The sequence below is a fragment of the Choloepus didactylus genome, chromosome 17 (assembly GCF_015220235.1).
Source record: "Choloepus didactylus isolate mChoDid1 chromosome 17, mChoDid1.pri, whole genome shotgun sequence".
NCBI lineage: Eukaryota > Metazoa > Chordata > Mammalia > Pilosa > Megalonychidae > Choloepus > Choloepus didactylus.
This window is the reverse complement of record NC_051323.1, coordinates 19,858,125-19,879,844: the sequence shown is the minus strand read 5'-3', so window position 1 is coordinate 19,879,844 and position 21,720 is coordinate 19,858,125. Positions and strand designations below refer to the sequence as shown.

At 38.7% G+C, this 21,720-nt stretch overlaps 1 protein-coding gene across 1 annotated transcript in view; it reads right to left on the bottom strand.

Annotated features, from left to right (window-relative positions):
- LOC119512600 (cytochrome P450 26B1) overlaps positions 1-17,370 on the bottom strand; it is a 60,221-nt gene extending 42,851 nt beyond the window's left edge. Inside the window, exon 1 of the mRNA XM_037807364.1 lies at positions 17,356-17,370. The gene's annotated coding sequence lies outside the window, so the exon portion shown is untranslated. The remainder of the gene's footprint in view (positions 1-17,355) is intronic.
- Between the last annotated feature and the right edge of the window lie 4,350 nt (positions 17,371-21,720).

The following is a 21,720-nucleotide window of genomic DNA, read 5'->3' as shown; positions in this document are numbered from 1 at the left end:
AAATTTGGTTCAGTGCAAGGATCAATAAAATTAACAAATCCTTAGCTAGACTGACACAGAAAAAGAGAGAAGATGCAAATAAATAAAACCAGAAATGAGATGGGGGGGGGGTCAATACCACTGACCCCACAGAAATAAAAAGGATCATAAGAGGATACTAAGAACAACTGTGTGCCAACAAATTAGACAACCTGGATGTAATGGACACATTCCTAGAAACACAAAACAACCTACACTGACTCTAGAAGGAATAGAAGACATTAACAGACCAATTACAAGTAAGAGATTGAGTCAGTCATCAAAAACCTCCCAACAAAGAAAAGCCCAGGATCAGATGGCTTCACAGGTGAATTCTACCAATAATTTCAATTAGAATTAATACCAATCCTGCTCAAACTCTTCCAAAAAAACTGAAGAGGAGGGACATCTACCTAACTCATTCTATGAAGCCTACAGTACCCTAATACCAAAGCCAGTTAAAGGTACTACAAGGAAATAAAATTACAGACCAATTTCTCCATGAATATAGACAGAAAAAGCCTCAACTAATACTTGCAAATCAATTCCAACAGTACATTAAAAGAATTATACAGTATGATAAAGTGGGTTTTATCCCTGGTATGCAAGGGTGATTCAATGCAAGAAAATCATTAATGTAACAACCACATTAACAAATCGATGGGGAAAAAAACCACTTGATCATCTCAATTGATGAAGAAAAGGCATTTGACAAAATCCAGCATCCTTTCTTGATAAAAACACTTCAAAAGGTAGGAATCAAAGGAAACTGCCTCAACATGATAAAGGGCATATACAAAAAACCCAAAGCTAATATTGTACTTAACTGAAAACTTTCCTTCTAAGATTGGGGACAAGACATGGATGCCCACTGTCACCACTTTTATTCAGCATTGTGCTAGAAGTTCCAGTTAGAGCAGTTAGGCAAGAAAAGGCACCCAAATTGGAAAGTAAGAAGTAAAACTTTCACTATTTGCAGATAACATGATCCTATATACAGAAAGTCCTAAAGAATTGATAAGAAAACTACAAGAGCTAATAAATGAGTTCAGCAAAGTGTGGGATTCAACATCAATGTGCAAAAATCAGTAGTGTTCCTATACACTAGTAATGAGCAATCTGAGGAGGAAATCAAGGAAAAAAAATTCAATTTACAATAGCACTTAAAATAATCAAATATTTAGGAATAAATTTAACCAAGAATGTAAAGGATTTGCACACAGAAAAACTATAAAACATTGTTAAAAGAAATCAAAGAAGACCTAAATAAATGGAAGGACATTCCACGTTCATTGATTAGAAGACTAAATATTGTTAAGATGCCAATTCTACTAAAATTGATTTTCAGGTTCAATGCAATCCCAATCAAAATCCTAACAGCCTACTTTGCAGAAATGGAAAAGTGAACTATCAAATTTATTTGGAAGGGTAAGGGGCCCTGAAAAGCCAAAAACATCTTGAAAAAGAATGAAGTTGGAGAATTCAAACTTTCTGACTTTAAAGCATTCTACAAAACTACAGTGGTCAAAACAGCATGGTACTAGAATAAAGATAGATATATTGGCCAATGGAATCAAACTGAGAGTCCAGAAACAGACCTTCAGATCTATGACCAATTGATATTTGACAAGGCTGCCAACTCCACTCAACTGGCATAGAATAGTCTTGTCAACAAATGGTGCTGGGAAAACTGGATATTCGTGTGCAAAAGAATGAAAGATGACTCCTATCTCACACCTCATACAAAAATGAACTCAAAATGGATCAAAGACCTAAATATAAGAGCCAGGACCATAAAACGCCTAGAAGAAAGTGTAGGGAATCATCTTCAAGATCTTGTGGCAGAAAATGGTTTCTTAGACTTTATAAAGCACAAGCAGTGAGAGAAAAAATAGATAAATGGAACCTCCTCAAAATTAGAAACTTTTGCGCTTCAAAGTCTTTAACAAGAAAATGAAAAGATAGCCTATTCAATGGAAGAAAATATTTGGAAAGAACATATCTGATAGGTTTTAATATCCAGTATATATAAAGAAATTCTAAAACTCAACAATAAGAAGACAAAGAACCTAATTTAAAAACAGGCAAAAGATGTGAATAGACATTTTTCCAAAAAGGAAATATAAATAGCCTAAAAGCACATGAAAAGATGCTCAACATCACATTTTAGGAAAATGCAAATCAAAACCACAATGAGATATCATTTCACACCTACTAGATTGGCCACTATTACAAAAACAGAAGACTACAAGTTTTGGAGAGGATGTGGAGAAATAGGAACACTCATTCACTGCTGATGGGAATGTAAAATGGTGCAGCTGCTGTGGAAGACAGGTTGGCGGTTCCTCAGGAAGCTAAGTATAGAATTGTCATATGATCTGGCAATCCTGTTACTAGGTATGTACCCAGGAGAAGTGAAAGCAAGGACTCAAACAGATATTTGCACACCAATGTTCATAGTGGCTTTATTCACAACTGCCAAAAAATGGAAGCAACACAAGTGTCCATCAACTGATAAATGAATAAACAAAATGTGGTATATACATACAATGGAATATTATTCAGCTGTAAGAAGGAATGAGGTCCTGATGTATGTGACAACACGGATAAACCTTGAGGACATTATTTTGATTGAAATAAGCCAGACACAAAAGGACAAATATTGTATGATCTCACTGACATGAATTAATTATAATAAGCAAACTCATAGAATTAGAATTTTAGAACACAGGTTATAGGAGACAGAATGGGGATAGAGAATGGGGATCTGATGCTTAATTTGTGCAGAATTTCTATTTAGGTTGATTATAAATGTTTGGAAATTGATAATGGTGATGGAAGCACATTAGCGCTGAATTATGTTTGTGAACATAGTTGAAAGGGGATGTTTTGGGTTGTGCATGTTAGTAGAAGGAAAGCTAGAGGATAAAACATGGGACTGTATAACACAGTGAACCCTGTTATGGACAATTACTGTGGTTAAAGTAAAAATATAAGAATGTTTTTTCATGAATTATAACAAATACATGTCACTATTACAAGGTGTTGATAATAGAGTGGTCTATGGGAAAAATATACCTAATGCAAACTATCGACTGTAGTTAACAGAAATATTTTAACATTCATTCATCAACTGTAACAAAGGCACCAAACTAATGCAAAGTGTCAACAACAGGGGGATATATGGGAACGTTGCATTTTTTACATGACTTTTTGTAAACCTACAACTTCTCTAATTAAAAGAAAAAAATAACAATTTTAAAACAAATGTTACAATAAGTGAAAGAAACCAGACACAAAGTACTGCATATGGTATGATTCCATTTGTATAAAATGTAAATATAGATAAATCTATAGAGACAGAATTAGGATTAGTGGTTATGTAGGGCTGGGGAAGGAAAGAGAGATTGAGAGGTAACTGCTAAGGGATATGGAGTTTTTCTTTTTGGAGTAATGAAAATGTTCTAAAATTCATTGTGGTGATGAGTGCACAACTCTGATATACTAAAAGCCATTGATTGTACTCTTTGGATTTTTTGTATGGTATGTGAATATATCACAATAAAACTGCTTTTAAAAAAGAAATAAAAAAGAAAACTTATACATGAATGTTCATAGAAGCATTTATAATAGCAAAAAAGTGGAAACAACCCAAAGGTCCACCAAGTTGATGAATGAAGAAACAAAATGTGGTATATCCAAACAATAGAATATTATTCAGCCATAAAAAGGAATGAAGTATTCATACATGTTACAACATGGATAAACCTTGAAACATGCCGCTAAGTAAAAGCAGCCAGACATGAAATGCTATATATAACATGATTCTATTTATACAAAAATGTCCAGAATAGGCAAATCCATAGAGACAGAAAGTAGATTAGTATTGTCTGGGGATGGGGGAAGGAATTAGAAGTGACAGTGTTTTTTGTTGTTGTTTTTCTTTCTTTCTTTCTTTCTTTTTGAGGTGGTGGGAATGTTCTGGAATTAGAAAGTGTGACAGTTGGATTTCATTGTGACTATACTAAAAACCACTGAATTATATACTTTAAAATGGTGAGTTTTATGTTGTGTGAATTATATCTCAATTAAAAATTCCCCCCAAAAGGAAGACAATAGCAAAAATACATGCAAAAATACATGAGTCCATACTGATAGAAATGATTAAATAAGTTGATAGATAGACAGACAGACAAGTAGATAAATGGGCAAGAAAAGCCAAATCTTCCTTACAGAATTCCAAATAATTTAGGTAGCTATCCTTTCCAGGAGGTGAAGCTTAACTCCTTACCCCCATCCCTGCCACACTGGAACTGTGCACTGCACTCAGGGATTTGCTTCTAACAAATACAGTATAGAAAGGGGAAAATAGTAACTTCTCAGTGGAGGAAATCTGGAAACACTCCCTTAGCTAAGTGATCAAGGACATCAGATGATGGTGATGTCATGTGGGTATCATGTAACATTAATATATAATGAGGAGGGCACTTCATCGCTCTGCTATTTTTTCAAATAAACTCATAATCTTGGTCTATGCATGAGAAAAGTATCAGACAAACCCAAATTGAGGGACATTCTACAAAACACCTGACCAGTATTCCCTCAAAACTGTCAAGGTCATGCAAAACAAAGAAAGACTCAAAAGTTGTCACAGACCTGAAGAGACTGAGAAGACCAAACAACTAAGTGCAGTGTGATATCCCAGATTGGATCGTGGAACAAAAAAGAGGATATTAATGGAAAAGCTGTGGAAATCCGAATGAAGCCCAAGTTTAGTTAATAGTTATGTGCCAACGCTGCTTTTTAAAAATTTCGCAAATATACATGTACAAATGTAACAGAAGATGTTAACAGTAGGGGAAAGTAAGTGAGGGGTATCTGTGAACTCTGTATTTACTATATTTGCAACTTTTTTGTAAACCTAAAATAATTCTAAAATAAAAAGTTTATTTAAAAAAATAAATGAAATACTGGGAGACGATATTTGGTTAGATGTAACAAACGAATGTGCAATTTATAATGAATAGGAGAATGGCACAAGGACACGTGACAGACCCCAGCATTCATTTGCTCATGATGTCCCTGCTGATTGGACCCAGACTGGCTCAAATAGTGGTGCAGATCCCTTGATCTCCTGCCCCTACCTCAGTTCCATTTATTTTTTCATTCGTACATAGTCAGTTCATTCAATGAAATTTATTGAGTATATTCTATGTGGCAGGAACGCTTCTAGACACTGAGGATGAAGCAGTGAAGAAAAAACTCTGCTTTCGGAGGCGGGGCAAGATGGCAGAGCTGTAAGTTTTAGTTACTCCTCCAGGAAAGTAGGTAAAAAGCCAGGAACTGCGTGGACTGGACACCACAGAGCAATCTGTCTTTGGGCATACTTCATACAACACTCATGAAAACGTGGAACTGCTGAGATCAGCGAAATCTGTAAGTTTTTGCGGCCAGGGGACCCGCGCCCCTCCCTGCCAGGCTCAGTCCCGGGGGAGGAGGGGCTGTCAGCTCCGGGAAGGAGAAGGGAGAACTGCAGTGGCTGCTCTTATCGGAAACTCATTCTACTGATTCAAACTCCAACCATAGATAGACTGAGACCAGACACCAGAGACTCTGAGAGCAGCCAGCCCAGCAGAGAGGAGACAGGCATAGAAAAAAAACAACACAAAAAACTCCAAAATAAAAGCAGAGGATTTTTGGAGTTCTGGTGAACACAGAAAGGGGAAGGGCGGAGCTCAGGCCTTGAGGCGCATATGCAAATCCCGAAGAAAAGCTGATCTCTCTGCCCTGTGGACCTTTCCTTAATGGCCCTGGTTGCTTTGTCTATTAGCATTTCAATAACCCATTAGATCTCTGAGGAGGGCCGTTTTTTTTTTTTTTTTTTTTTTTTTTAAAATCCTTTTTTCTTTTTCTAAAACAATTACTCTAAGAAGCCCAATACAGAAAGCTTCAAAGAATTGCAATTTGGGCACATCAAGTCAAGAGCAGAACTAAGAGAGCTCTGAGACAAAAGGCAATAATCCAGTGGCTGAGAAAATTCACTAAACAACACAACTTCCCAAGAAAAGGGGGGTGTCCGCTCACAGCCACCATCCTGGTGGACAGGAAACACTCCTGCCCATCACCAGCCCCATAGCCCAGAGCTGCCCCAGACAACCCAGTGTGACGGAAGTGCTTCAAATAACAGGCACACACCACAAAACTGGGAGTGGACATTAGCCTTCCCTGCAACCTCAGCTGAATGTCCCAGAGCTGGGAAGGTGGAGCAGTGTGAATTAACAAAGCCCCATTCAGCCATCATTTGAGCAGACTGGGAGCCTCCCTACACAGCCCAGCAGCCCAGAACTGCCCTGGGGGGACGGCACTCACCTGTGACATAGCACAGTCATCCCTCAACAGAGGACCCGGGGTGCACAGCCTGGAAGAGGGGCCCACTTGCAAGTCTCAGGAGCCATACGCCAATACCAAGGACTTGTGGGTCAGTGGCAGAGACAAACTGTGGCAGGACTGAACTGAAGGATTAGACTATTGCAGCAGCTTTAAAACTCTAGGATCATCAGGGAGATTTGATTGTTAGGGCCACCGCCCTTCCCCGACTGCCCAGAAACACGCCCCACATACAGGGCAGGCAACACCAACTACACACGCAAGCTTGGTACACCAATTGGGCCCCACAAGACTCACTCCCCCACTCACCAAAAAGGCTAAGCAGGGGAGAACTGGCTTGTGGAGAACAGGTGGCTCGTGGACACCACCTGCTGGTTAGTTAGAGAAAGTGTACTCCACGAAGCTGTAGATCTGATAAATTAGAGATAAGGACTTCAATAGGTCTACAAACCCTAAAAGAACCCTATCAAGTTCAGCAAATGCCACGAGGCCAAAAACAACAGAAAATTATAAAGCATATGAAAAAACCAGACGATATGGATAACCCAAGCCCAAGCACCCAAATCAAAAGACCAGAAGAGACACAGCACCTAGAGCAGCTACTCAAAGAACTAAAGATGAACAATGAGACCATAGTACGGGATATGAAGGAAATCAAGAAGACCCTAGAAGAGCATAAAGAAGACATTGCAAGACTAAATAAAAAAATGGATGCTCTTATGGAAATTAAAGAAACTGTTGACCAAATTAAAAAGATTCTGGACACTCATAGTACAAGACTAGAGGAAGCTGAACAACGAATCAGTGACCTGGAAGATGACAGAATGGAAAATGAAAGCATAAAAGAAAGAATGGGGAAAAAAATTGAAAAAATTGAAATGGACCTCAGGGATATGATAGATAATATGAAACGTCCAAATATAAGACTCATTGGTGTCCCAGAAGGGGAAGAAAAGGGTAAAGGTCTAGGAAGAGTATTCAAAGAAATTGTTGGGGAAAACTTCCCAAATCTTCTAAACAACATAAATACACAAATCATAAATGCTCAGCGAACTCCAAATAGAATAAATCCAAAAAAACCCACTCCGAGACATATACTGATCACACTGTCAAACATAGAAGAGAAGGAGCAAGTTCTGAAAGCAGCAAGAGAAAAGCAATTCACCACATACAAAGGAAACAGCATAAGACTAAGTAGTGACTACTCAGCAGCCACCATGGAGGTGAGAAGGCAGTAGCACGATATATTTAAAATTCTGAGTGAGAGGAATTTCCAGCCAAGAATACTTTATCCAGCAAAGCTCTCCTTCAAATTTGAGGGAGAGCTTAAATTTTTCACAGACAAAGAAATGCTGAGAGAATTTGCTAACAAGAGACCTGCCCTACTGGAAATACTAAAGGGAGCCCTACAGACAGAGAAACAAAGACAGGACAGAGAGACTTGGAGAAAGGTTCAGTACTAAAGAGATTCGGTATGGGTACAATAAAGGATATTAATAGAGAGAGGGAAAAATATGGCAAACATAAACCAAAGGATAAGATGGCTGATTCAAGAAATGCCTTCACGGTTTTAACGTTGAATGTAAATGGATTAAACTCCCCAATTAAAAGATATAGATTCGCAGAATGGATCAAAAAAAATGAACCATCAATATGTTGCATACAAGAGACTCATCTTAGACACAGGGACACAAAGAAACTGAAAGTGAAAGGATGGAAAAAAATATTTCATGCAAGCTACAGCCAAAAGAAAGCAGGTGTAGCAATATTAATCTCAGATAAAATAGACTTCAAATGCAGGGATGTTTTGAGAGACAAAGAAGGCCACTACATACTAATAAAAGGGGCAATTCAGCAAGAAGAAATAACAATCGTAAATGTCTATGCACCCAATCAAGGTGCCACAAAATACATGAGAGAAACACTGGCAAAACTAAAGGAAGCAATTGATGTTTCCACAATAATTGTGGGAGACTTCAACACATCACTCTCTCCTATAGATAGATCAACCAGACAGAAGACCAATAAGGAAATTGAAAACCTAAACAATCTGATAAATGAATTAGATTTAACAGACATCTACAGGACATTACATCCCAAATCACCAGGATACACATACTTTTCTAGTGCTCACGGAACTTTCTCCAGAATAGATCATATGCTGGGACATAAAACAAGCCTGAATAAATTTAAAAAGATTGAAATTATTCAAAGCACATTCTCTGACCACAATGGAATACAATTAGAAGTCAATAACCATCAGAGACTTAGAAAATTCACAAATACCTGGAGGTTAAACAACACACTCCTAAACAATCAGTGGGTTAAAGAAGAAATAGCAAGAGAAATTGCTAAATATATAGAGATGATTGAAAATGAGAACACAACATACCAAAACCTATGGGATGCAGCAAAAGCAGTGCTAAGGGGGAAATTTATAGCACTAAACGCATATATTAAAAAGGAAGAAAGAGCCAAAATCAAAGAACTAATGGATCAACTGAAGAAGCTAGAAAATGAACAGCAAACCAATCCCAAACCAAGTACAAGAAAAGAAATAACAAGGATTAAAGCAGAAATAAATGACATAGAGAACAAAAAAAACAATAGAGAGGATAAATATCACCAAAAGTTGGTTCTTTGAGAAGATCAACAAGATTGACAAGCCCCTAGCTAGACTGACAAAATCAAAAAGAGAGAAGACCCATATAAACAAAATAATGAATGAAAAAGGTGACATAACTGCAGATCCTGAAGAAATTAAAAAAATTATAAGAGGATATTATGAACAACTGTATGGCAACAAACTGGATAACGTAGAAGAAATGGACAATTTCCTGGAAACATATGAACAACCTAGACTGACCAGAGAAGAAATAGAGGACCTCAACCAACCCATCACAAGCAAAGAGATCCAATCAGTCATCAAAAATCTTCCCACAAATAAATGCCCAGGGCCAGATGGCTTCACAGGGGAATTCTACCAAACTTTCCAGAAAGAACTGACACCAATCTTACTCAAACTCTTTCAAAACATTGAAAAAAATGGAACACTACCTAACTCATTTTATGAAGCTAACATCAATCTAATACCAAAACCAGGCAAAGATGCTACAAAAAAGGAAAACTACCGGCCAATCTCCCTAATGAATATAGATGCAAAAATCCTCAACAAAATACTTGCAAATCGAATCCAAAGACACATTAAAAAAATCATACACCATGACCAAGTGGGGTTCATTCCAGGCATGCAAGGATGGTTCAACATAAGAAAAACAATCAATGTATTACAACACATTAAAAACTCTAAAGGGAAAAATCAATTGATCATCTCAATAGATGCTGAAAAAGCATTTGACAAAATCCAACATCCGTTTTTGATAAAAACACTTCAAAAGGTAGGAATTGAAGGAAACTTCCTCAACATGATAAAGAGCATATATGAAAAACCCACAGCCAGCATAGTACTCAATGGTGAGAGACTGAAAGCCTTCCCTCTAAGATCAGGAACAAGACAAGGATGCCCGCTGTCACCACTGTTATTCAACATTGTGCTGGAAGTGCTAGCCAGGGCAATCCGGCAAGACAAAGAAATAAAAGGCATCCAAATTGGAAAAGAAGAAGTAAAACTGTCATTGTTTGCAGATGATATGATCTTATATCTAGAAAACCCTGAGAAATCAACGATACACCTACTAGAGCTAATAAACAAATTTAGCAAAGTAGCGGGATACAAGATTAATGCACATAAGTCAGTAATGTTTCTATATGCTAGAAATGAACAAACGGAAGTGACACTCAAGAAAAAGATACCATTTTCAATAGCAACTAAAAAAATCAAGTACCTAGGAATAAACTTAACCAAAGATGTAAAAGACCTATACAAAGAAAACTACATAACTCTACTAAAAGAAATAGAAGGGGACCTTAAAAGATGGAAAAATATTCCATGGTCATGGATAGGAAGGCTAAATGTCATTAAGATGTCAATTCTACCCAAACTCATCTACAGATTCAATGCAATCCCAATCAAAATTCCAACAACCTACTTTGCAGACTTGGAAAAGCTAGTTATCAAATTTATTTGGAAAGGGAAGATGCCTCGAATTGCTAAAGACACTCTAAAAAAGAAAAACCAAGTGGGAGGACTTACACTCCCTGACTTTGAAGCTTATTATAAAGCCACAGTTGCCAAAACAGCATGGTACTGGCACAAAGATAGACATATAGATCAATGGAATCGAATTGAGAATTCAGAGATAGACCCTCAGATCTATGGCCGACTGATCTTTGATAAGGCCCCCAAAGTCACTGAACTGAGCCATAATGGTCTTTTCAACAAATGGGGCTGGGAGAGTTGGATATCCATATCCAAAAGAATGAAAGAGGACCCCTACCTCACCCCCTACACAAAAATTCACTCAAAATGGACCAAAGATCTCAATATAAAAGAAAGTACCATAGAACTCCTAGAAGATAATGTAGGAAAACATCTTCAAGACCTTGTATTAGGAGGCCACTTCCTAGACTTTACACCCAAAGCACAAGCAACAAAAGAGAAAATAGATAAATGGGAACTCCTCAAGCTTAGAAGTTTCTGCACCTCAAAGGAATTTCTCAAAAAGGTAAAGAGGCAGCCAACTCAATGGGAAAAAATTTTTGGAAACCATGTATCTGACAAAAGACTGATATCTTGCATATACAAAGAAATCCTACAACTCAATGACAATAGTACAGACAGCCCAATTATAAAATGGGCAAAAGATATGAAAAGACAGTTCTCTGAAGAGGAAATACAAATGGCCAAGAAACACATGAAAAAATGTTCAGCTTCACTAGCTATTAGAGAGATGCAAATTAAGACCACAATGAGATATCATCTAACACCGGTTAGAGTGGCTGCCATTAAACAAACAGGAAGCTACAAATGCTGGAGGGGATGTGGAGAAATTGGAACACTTATTCATTGTTGGTGGGACTGTATAATGGTTCAGCCACTCTGGAAGTCAGTCTGGCAGTTCCTTAGAAAACTAGATATAGAGCTACCATTTGATCCAGCGATTGCACTTCTCGGTGTATACCCGGAAGATCGGAAAGCAGTGACACGAACAGATATCTGCACGCCAATGTTCATAGCAGCATTATTCACAATTGCCAAGAGATGGAAACAACCCAAATGTCCTTCAACAGATGAGTGGATAAATAAAATGTGGTATATACACACGATGGAATACTACGCGGCAGTAAGAAGGAACGATCTGGTGAAACATATGACAACATGGATGAACCTTGAAGACATAATGCTGAGCGAAATAAGCCAGGCACAAAAAGAGAAATATTATATGCTACCACTAATGTGAACTTTGAAAAATGTAAAACAAATGGTTTATAATGTAGAATGTAGGGGAACTAGCAGTAGAGAGCAATTAAGGAAGGGGGAACAATAATCCAAGAAGAACAGATAAGCTATTTAACGTTCTGGGGATGCCCAGAAATGACTATGGTCTGTTAATTTCTGATGGATGTAGTAGGAACAAGTTCACTGAAATGTTGCTATATTATGTAACTTTCTTGGGGTAAAGTAGGAACATGTTGGAAGTTAAGCAGTTATCTTAGGTTAGTTGTCTTTTTCTTACTCCCTTGTTATGGTCTCTTTGAAATGTTCTTTTATTGTATGTTTGTTTTCTTTTTAACTTTTTTTTTCATACAGTTGATTTAAAAAAGAAGGGAAAGTTAAAAAAAAAAAAAAAGAAAGAAAAAAGACAAACAAGTTAAAAAAAAAAAAGATGTAGTGCCCCCTTGAGGAGCCTGTATTCGCCTACCCTACCTCCATGGTTGCTAACATGACCACAGACATAGGGGACTGGTGGTTTGATGGGTTGAGCCCTCTACCATAAGTTTTACCCTTGGGAAGACGGTTGCTGCAAAGGAGAGGCTAGGCCTCCCTATATTTGTGCCTAAGAGTCTCCTCCTGAATGCCTCTTTGTTGCTCAGATGTGGCCCTCTCTCTCTGGCTAAGCCAACTTGAAAGGTGAAATCACTGCCTTCCCCCCTACGTGGGACCAGACACCCAGGGGAGTGAATCTCCCTGGCAACGTGGAATATGACTCCCGGAGAGGAATGTAGACCCGGCATCGTGGGATGGAGAACATCTTCTTGACCAAAAGGGGGATGTGAAAGGAAATGAAATAAGCTTCAGTGGCAGAGAGATTCCAAAACGAGCCGAGAGATCACTGGTGGGCACTCTTACGCACACTTTAGACAACCTTTTTTAGGTTCTAAAGAATTGGGGTAGCTGGTGGTGGATACCTGAAACTATTAAACTACAACCCAGAACCCATGAATCTCGAAGACAGTTGTATAAAAATGTAGCTTATGAGGGGTGACAATGGGATTGGGAAAGCCATAAGGACCACACTCCACTTTGTCTAGTTTATGGATGGATGTGTAGAAAAGTAGGGGAAGGAAACAAACAGACAAAGGTACCCAGTGTTCTTTTTTACTTCAATTGCTCTTTTTCACTCTAATTATTATTCTTGTTATTTTTGTGTGTGTGCTAATGAAGGTGTCAGGGATTGATTTAGGTGATGAATGTACAACTATGTAATGGTACTGTAAACAATCGAAAGTACAATGTTTTGTATGACTGCGTGGTATGTGAATATATCTCAATAAAATGATGATTAAAAAAAACAAAAAACAAACAAACAAAAAAAAAACAAAAAAAAAAACTCTGCTTTCATGGAGCTTACAGGGAATAAACCAGGGAACAGAGTTTACAGGGAACTCTTGGTCTAAACCAGGCATGATTATCTCACTCCCTTTGGTCTTGATTGGTTTGGGGGGTGGCCACGTGATCCAGTTCTGGACAGAAAGATATAAAAGGAGTAACACAAAGAGATAATTTAAAATAACAATTGAAATTTAAATAATTTTGAGGAACCTTTACACAACTTTAAAGAAATAGATCTGTAAATCTAAAGAAAGATGGAAATCATGGGCTTCTAAGAAAAGGGAAGATTCTGCCTACACAGACTTTGATCTTTTGCTCTTTCTCCTTCTTTCTGCCTGGAAAGCAGATGTGCTGTCTGGAGACAAAGCAGCCATCCTGTGACTATGAAATGACAAACATCCTAAGGATGGCAGAACAGAGAACGAGAGAAAGTGCCTGGGTCCCTGGTGACACTACTGAGCAGCTGCTCTTATGTAAACACACACACACACACACACACACACACACACACCAAACAACCTACCCTATTCTTTATGGTATCCATAGTCTGTTTTCAGATACTTGTGGCTGAATACATTTCTGACAGGAAATTGACAGAATAATTATAATGGCTAATGATATATGAAAAGATGATTCAGCCTATGAGAAATCAGCAATTGCAAATTAATATGCCATTTCTCCTCACTTCAGTCTGACAGTGTTATTGTGGGTGTGAGGAAATGGGCAGTCTCCTATGTTTTGGGGGAAGGGTATAACCTGTTACAACCTTTTTGAAGGAAATTAGCACTAGCCATCAACATGTAAAATGCATACCCTTTATCAAGTAACTCCACTTCTGGGAATTACCAAGAATCCTAAAGAAGTATTTTACATATGCAAAAAATATCAGAGATTTCACTTCAGAAGTTTTCCTAATAATTAGAAATAAGAAATAAGTTAAACAATGAGGAAATGGTTAATTTAGGGAAAACCAGGCTGCCATTAAAAAGATTGAGAATAATACAAACCTATTTGTAAAAACAACTCAATGTTTTGCCATATTCATTTCATATTTAATATATGTATATTAGACTTTTTATATATAAAGTAAAAATAACCTACTGTGTGCCCCCCAGGGACCTCATTTTTCCCCTTCCTATGCAGAGGTAACTACTGAATTTGGTGTTTATCATCCTCATGCATGTTTCTAAATTGCATTGTACTATTACCTATCATTCTTCAACTTGCTTTTTTTTTAAAATTCAACAACTTTTTTAGATTTATTCATGTTGACACATGTAGCTATAGTTCATTTTAACTGCTATATAGTATTCTGTTACATGAATATATCACAAGTTACCTATCTAAATGCCCATTCACGGGCATTTAGGATATTTCTAGTTTTTCATCATTGTAAACAATGTTAAAATAAACATTCTTATACATGTCTCCTCATGCACATGTGGATACGTTTCTAGGGCATATCCTTAGAAGTGGAATTGCTAAATCTTAGGGTATGAACATGTTTAACCTTACTAAATGCAAATCCACCATATATTGCTCAAACCCCTTGGTCCAGATGTTTTTAGAATAAGATTTTTTTTTTTTTTTAATTTTAGAAAGGCAATGTGGTAAATCTGCCATATATAATATGCTAAGCAGGGCTTGGGGAATTATCCCATAATCAAATATATTACTATTTCTGTGGTGAAAAATATAAATATCCACAAAAAGATGATAAGTAGTTTCACATCAGGTCATGTTTTGCCAAGAAATGAGTTAAAAAAACCTTTCAATTTTCAGAACTTTTTGGATTTCTGAATTGCATATAAGGGATTTGGATCTGCACCACCAAATTGCTCTTTATGTAGTTATATTAATTTTTTTTAAGTTGTATTAATTTATCTATCCACCACTATGAGATCTGTTTCTCCATTTGCTCACAAATGTTTGGTAATATAAGACTTCAAGGTTTTTGCTAATCTGATAGGGATTGCTTCTGCAATTAAAACCAAAAAGAAAGCATAGACCATAGGAGAGGTCTCATTAACAACAGTAATGAAACATAAAACATCCACAATTGTGCTAAACAAGAAATGTGAAGAATTCAAATGCAGAAAACTATAAAACTTTCTAAGGAATATAAATGCAGTGAATAAATAGAGATTTTTCATCATTGTACTGGCAGGCTTTGGGTTAAAAAGATGTCACTTATCTGTATATAATTTCATAAATTCAATGCAATAACAATTATAATCACAATAGAACTTCTGAAATGTGATAAAAATAATTACAAAATTACATGGAAGAATAAGTGTGAATATTCAGGAAAGTTCTGAAAGAGAAAAGTAGTTTGAAGGAATGAATCTAATCAATATTAAAACAAATTACAAAGACATGGTAATTAAAGCATCATGGTTATGACTCAGAAACAGAAAGATCATGAAACAGAAGAGAAAGTCCAGAAACAGACCCAAGGATTAATGGGAATTTAATAAGCGATAAAGATGACATTTAAAAATGAATGAATGATGTCGTGGGACAACTGTTTAGCCATTTGGAAAAAAAGGATCCCTGCCACATTTTTCACTTCAAAGTAAATTTCAAATTGATAAATGATCAATATTTTAAAAATGAAAAAAAAACCCCAGAAGAAAAGAATATTTTTATAATTTTGAAGAGGAGATTTTTTGAAGTATGACATGAGATCTAAACATGATAAAGGAAAAGTCTGATAAATTGACATTTCAAAAATGAAAATCCTATGTGGTAAAAAAACACATGTAGTGGATACAGTGGCTTGTCTCCTCGATATTTCTCCCACCATTTCTCCACTGTGTAACTGCCATGAAGTTTATTTGGAGGTGAGAAGTGATACCTCTCTATCTCAGACTCCAGCGTGGTGACCTGACTGCTTTAACCTACCAGGGTAACTCGTTGTTGTTGCCCATGGCTGCAACTGACCAAAGAAAATGTCATGTACTGCAGGTTAGGGCTCTAAATGCTTGTCAGAAGCTTATGGGACAGAAGGTGCCTCCGTCTTCCAAGAGGGCCAGTGGAAGCTGGTTACTGCACAGTGTGTTGTGGTGATGTGAAGTCTGGAAAACCTGTAACCATCTAGTCACCATGAAGGAAGTGAGATTTAGGATGGCCTGGATGCCATAAAAGCCAGAGTAGAGGGAAAGAAAGAAACCAGGACCTTGACATCTTTTAGTCATGGAATCAAACCAACTCTGAAGTCCACACATACTATCTTTGGACTTTCAGCCAATAAGTCTCCTTTTCTGAGTTTTTGTTACTTGCAACATAAAGAGTTTCAACAAACTCAAAAGACAAACAGAAAGATATTTGCAATGTAAATGATAAATAGTTAAAAATCCCTAATATACAAAGAATGTATCAATATGAAAAAGGAAACAACCTATTTTTTAAAAGGCAGATCTGATTAGCCAGTTCATACAAGAGGAAATACAAATTACTAACAAACACTTAAACAGATATTTAAGCCCATTAGAAATTAAAGAAATGTAAGTTAAAACAAAGGGAAATCAGTTTTTATCTATAAGATTGGCAAGAAAGAAAACATTGATATTAATTAGGGCTGAGGGCATGGAGAGAAACAGGCACTCTCATACACCATTGGAAGGAGTATAAATTTTTGCTTTTCCAAAGAGCATCTGTGCAATTTATATTAACATTTAAAATATTTACAGCCTTCAACCAATCAATTCCACTCCTGGAATTTTATGCTGTGGAAACACCTGAGCAAGGAGGTAAAGACAAATGTGAATGCCTTATAGTATTACTTATAATAGTGAAATATTGGAAACATCCCAAATATTCATCAATTCAGAATTGGTGAAATAAACTCATGATACAACCAGGCAGGGGAAATACTGGGCTTCAATTAAGCATGGAGAAAATCTATATTGCTATAAAAATGTTTAAGATACATTAAGTGAAAAAAATTGTAATATAATACACTATAATTTTATTTTTGTGTGAAAAACAAGTCAGTGTGTGTGTGTGTATATATATGTATATATGTATGTGTGTGTGTGTGTGAACACCAGCATACTACTAGCAGCGATTATATGGAGGGAATGGGATTAGGGTTCAGTGGGGAAGCCTCGATTCTGTCAGACACCCCCCCCCCCCACACACACACATACATTCATCACCACTACCACAACCACATCCTGCTCATCAGTTATTAAACTGCTACCTGGGTTTCTCACCTGACTGGTAATCTTAACCTGTTTTCAACCTTTTCTGTACTCCATGGCACACCGAGAGTGGGGTGGTACATGTCTGTAGAGAATTTAAAACCATCATAAAATTGACTAAAAGTTGGTCTGTTTTTTATTTATCAGGGACAAAATATTCCTCCCAGGAGGAGAACTGCTTTCACAACCCACCCCCTTCCCACCCCGACCCCCCCCCTTGGCAAGCCATTGCCCACTATATGTGTGATTCATTTGGTCAACAGTGTCCGTGTGCCATTTACTGGGCTAGGTGTTGCAGGGGATCCAGAGATGAGTATGATGTGGCTTCTGCCTTTGAAGAGCTCATTATTGAGCAGAAGCATCAGACAAGTACACAGCTAACTGGAAATCATGTCTCTGCAGCTCAACTCACTGCCTGCAGCCCTGGCCTCCCCATAGCTGCCTGCCTTCCAGTTGTCCCTGGATGGACTCTGTCCTCTTCCCTCCTACTTTGCTGCCCTTATCCTACCCTGGACCTAAGGCCTTACTCTTTTAACTCACCCTGGCAAAAGCAAACCAAAACAAAAGCACAACTCTGTCTTTTGAACTTTTTCCCATGCCCCTCTTTGCCCCTCTTTGCCTAGCCTAGTGTTCAGATAACCACTTAACCCTCCACTTTGTCTCTAGGAGTGTTATCTGAAAACCCTTTCTCCCCTGGCATCTTCCCCAAAACCTTGGAAACATATGTGGGGAAGAGAAAGTGAAATGGTTGATCAGAACTAGCTACCTGAAAAGTTCTGGGCCCCATTCCTTTGCCTACAGAGGTGGTGTTTCCCCAGCAGGCTTCTCTGGAGAAGGAGCTCATGGGGAGGGCAGAGCCTTACTCCATCAGCTTTAAAAATAAGCACTCCATGGAATAGAATGAAAAAAAAAAAGCCATCCACCCAGCTTAACCTGAGCCTTGTAACAGAGAGGGGAGTGTGTGGGGAGAACAAGAGGGAGATCCAATTAATTACCCTTCGAAGCAAGGGTAAAAATTGAAGATTACGAGCCCCATTTAGAGGAGGAAATAGACCCATCATGAGCCTAGAGAATGGAAGGATTGTTTAGGGCCAGAAAAGCCTCTCAATGTTCAGATTCCATTCCTTTTCTGGAGCTTTGGGGAGAGGAAGGTCACAGCTTGGGCTTGGAAGGTACACTTCGCAGTGGGTTCAGATCGGGAGGGGGGCTGTTGTTTGGGGTCCAGTTCTGGCCCCATAGACCGCCCCAACAATGAGGGAATAAGAGCTGCACTCCTCTCTGGGAGCTGATGTGGGCTGGCTGATGAAGGGATGGCCCCTGTGAGAGAGGCGCCTCTATTTCCATCACAACAGACCCCACAAAGCAGCTGGGGCCCCAAATGCAGGGTAACCCTAACCCCACCAGTGATTGAAACAGATAGAGGGGTAGCTCTCCCACACAAAGCCTGAGCCCTCTCTCTCCTCTCCTCCTCCTCCTAGCACTTCCTCAAGAGCCTTTGTCTTCCGGTCCCTTGGGCTTGGAGGCTCTCTCATTCCCGGTAAATTAAATTCCATTAAATTCAAAACAAAGCCTCTGGGGAAGGGGTCTGGCACTTTCGCTCCCTTCCTCCCCTTCTCTCCCCCTGGCTTGTCCCCACCCTCACCTGCAGGGAGAGCAGATGAGAAGCCCAGCTGTAAGAAAGGGGCCAGCACGTGACTGCTTCACATTTGTTCCTGGTTTTTCTTTTTAAATTTTTTCCCCTCTCAGAGCATCCCACAAGGGCTGTTGCTCCCACTTCAGGTAAGGCCTTGGGCCACAGTTAGCAGAAGCTGTGGGAAATGTTGGGTGAGTCTGGTTCAGTTGGACTTTGATAGCCAAAGCCTCTGTACTGGACCCTCTTGCTTATGATTTCCCCCACCAGCCGGAAACTGCTCTGGGTTCTCAGAAGTGCAAGGTCTTTGTGGCACCCGCTGTACACCAACTTGATTTAGGGAGAAAAAGCTAGGGGGAGTGTAGTAGCTATATTAGAATTTAGGCATGACATGGGGTTCAGGTGGGGGCTCCCGGAAAAGGGGGATGGCAGAGCGCAGGTCTTGAAAATTCCTGCCAGAACTGTATGAGGTGGGGAGGGAAAACTCATTCATACTAGGGGGTAACTGCTCAGGGCTTCTGGCTTTCCCTCATAGGGAGATCTGCATTTCCAAAGGGATTTTGTTATTATTCAGTTATTTGGTCACAAATCTTTCTTCAACATTGATGGAAGCCATGAACCTTTTTTCTAGAAAAATGGGTGGATGGATGCACACAGACACACACATTTTAAGGATTCATGGATCCCTGGTTAAGAACTGGATTCTAGAGGGAGGTATAGGTTTTGGCACCAAAATGAAAGCAGAGAACGTGCTGGCAGAGAATGTGATGTTGAAGGCAGATGCTACCTGAAGGACTAGCTCTACTCTGAGCCTGGAAGCTGGCTGGCTGATTCGAAGGGCCTGTTCCTCTGTTTATGTGGGTGCTGGAGGGGCACCATTACCACCAACCGTGTACTGGGCTTGGGGAGGGGGAAACCAACAGGCAGAGAAGCTCAGGAGCTTCTACTCACTGCTGAGCCAGGAGGTATGCTGTGGAATTGGAGGGGAGGCAGGGAAGGCCTTAAATAGAATATATGCTATTTAATTCTGCTACTCAGTATATACCCAGAAGATCTGAAAGCAGGGACACGAACAGACATTTGCACACCAATGTTCATAGCAGCACTGTTCACAATTGCCAAAAGATGGAAACAATCCAAATGCCCATCAAAAGATGAATGGATAAACAAAATGTGGTATATACGTACAATGGAATACTATGCAGCAGCAAGAAGAAATGAGGTCCTGAAGCAGGCAACAACATGGATAAGTCTTGAGGACATAATGCTGAGTGTAATAAGTCCAACACAAAAGGACAGATATTGTATGATTTCACTAATATGAACTAAGTAGAATACGTAAACTCAGTCTTAAAATGTAGAATATAGGATACCTAGAAATAGAAGCTAGATATAGAGGGGGGAGTGGTAACCTAATATGATCAGAATGCATAATGAGGTTGAATTTAAAATGTCTGGAAACAGCTATGGGGTGAGGGTGGCTCGTTAGTGGGAACATAAGGAATAGTGCTGTCCTGTAGGGGAATTTGGTTGAAAGGGGTTGTTTAGAGTCATGTATGTCACTGATTAACACTGCAAACTTAAATACGTTCTTGCATGAACTGGTATAAATGTACGGCAGTGGTACAAAGAGTTAATTACAGAGTGGTACGTGGGGAAAAATACCTATTGCAAGCTATGGACTACTGGTAATGGTAATACCTTAAAATTCTTTCATCAACAGTAACTGATGTACCACACCAATACTACGGGTCAATAACGGGAAGATAAGGGATATGGGGGTGTTTTGGGTTTTCTTTTTTAGTTCCTATCTGATAATTTTATTTTGGAGTAATGAAAATGGTCTAAAATTGAGTGTGATGATGATGATTGTACAATTAAGTGATGATACTGTGAGATATTGATTGTATAATTTGGATGAAATATATGATAAATGAATATAACTCAAAAAAAGAAAAAAAAGTAAAAAGGAAAAAAAATAATAGAGCATGTGCATGGCCAGGTACTGGCTAGGTATTTTGACCATCCATAGCTCATTGTAAATTAAGGAGTGTCATCTTTCTTTTATTGATGAGAATTATGAGATTTAGGGAGGTTAAGTAATTGCTCAAGGCCCTCCAGCTAGTAATGGCACAGCAGGGATTCAAACCCAGGTCTCTTAGGCATCAAAGCCCAGCTACGGTAGTCAGACTTGTTACTGAAGAAATTCTTTCCAAGCCCTTCCCATGGCTTCTGTGCCCACCTGGGGGGCAAGCAGGCTGAGTGTTGTTACCTGATGTTTCTGGCCTTACCCACCATGGTTCCAGCTGTGCCCAGCAGGTTCTTCACACACCAGGCTCATGCCAACTTTTGCTCTAACGCGATCTGCACCAAAAATACTCCCATAGTTTAATGAAATTCAAATTTAATTCCTTTAAGGCCTGGTTAACTCCCATCCTGCCTCCCCTGTGCTATCTTCCCTGGCCAAACTCCTTCCCATGCCAGGCTACACTGAGCTCTAAAATAGGCTCATCTCTCCCCTCCCCTAGCCTGGCTTTGTTCTGGGTAATACTGCATGGCTCCAACGTGACTGGAGGCCTTTCCAGGGCAGGGTCAGTGTTCAAACACATGGGGCCCCATGTTGTCTAGCATGGTATAAATCAGGCATTTAAAAAGTTATTCTTCTTGATGACAATGATGATGATGCCAGTGTTACCTAAATAGATGGGAAAACCTAACCCATCTATTCAGTGAATAGGAACTAGTCA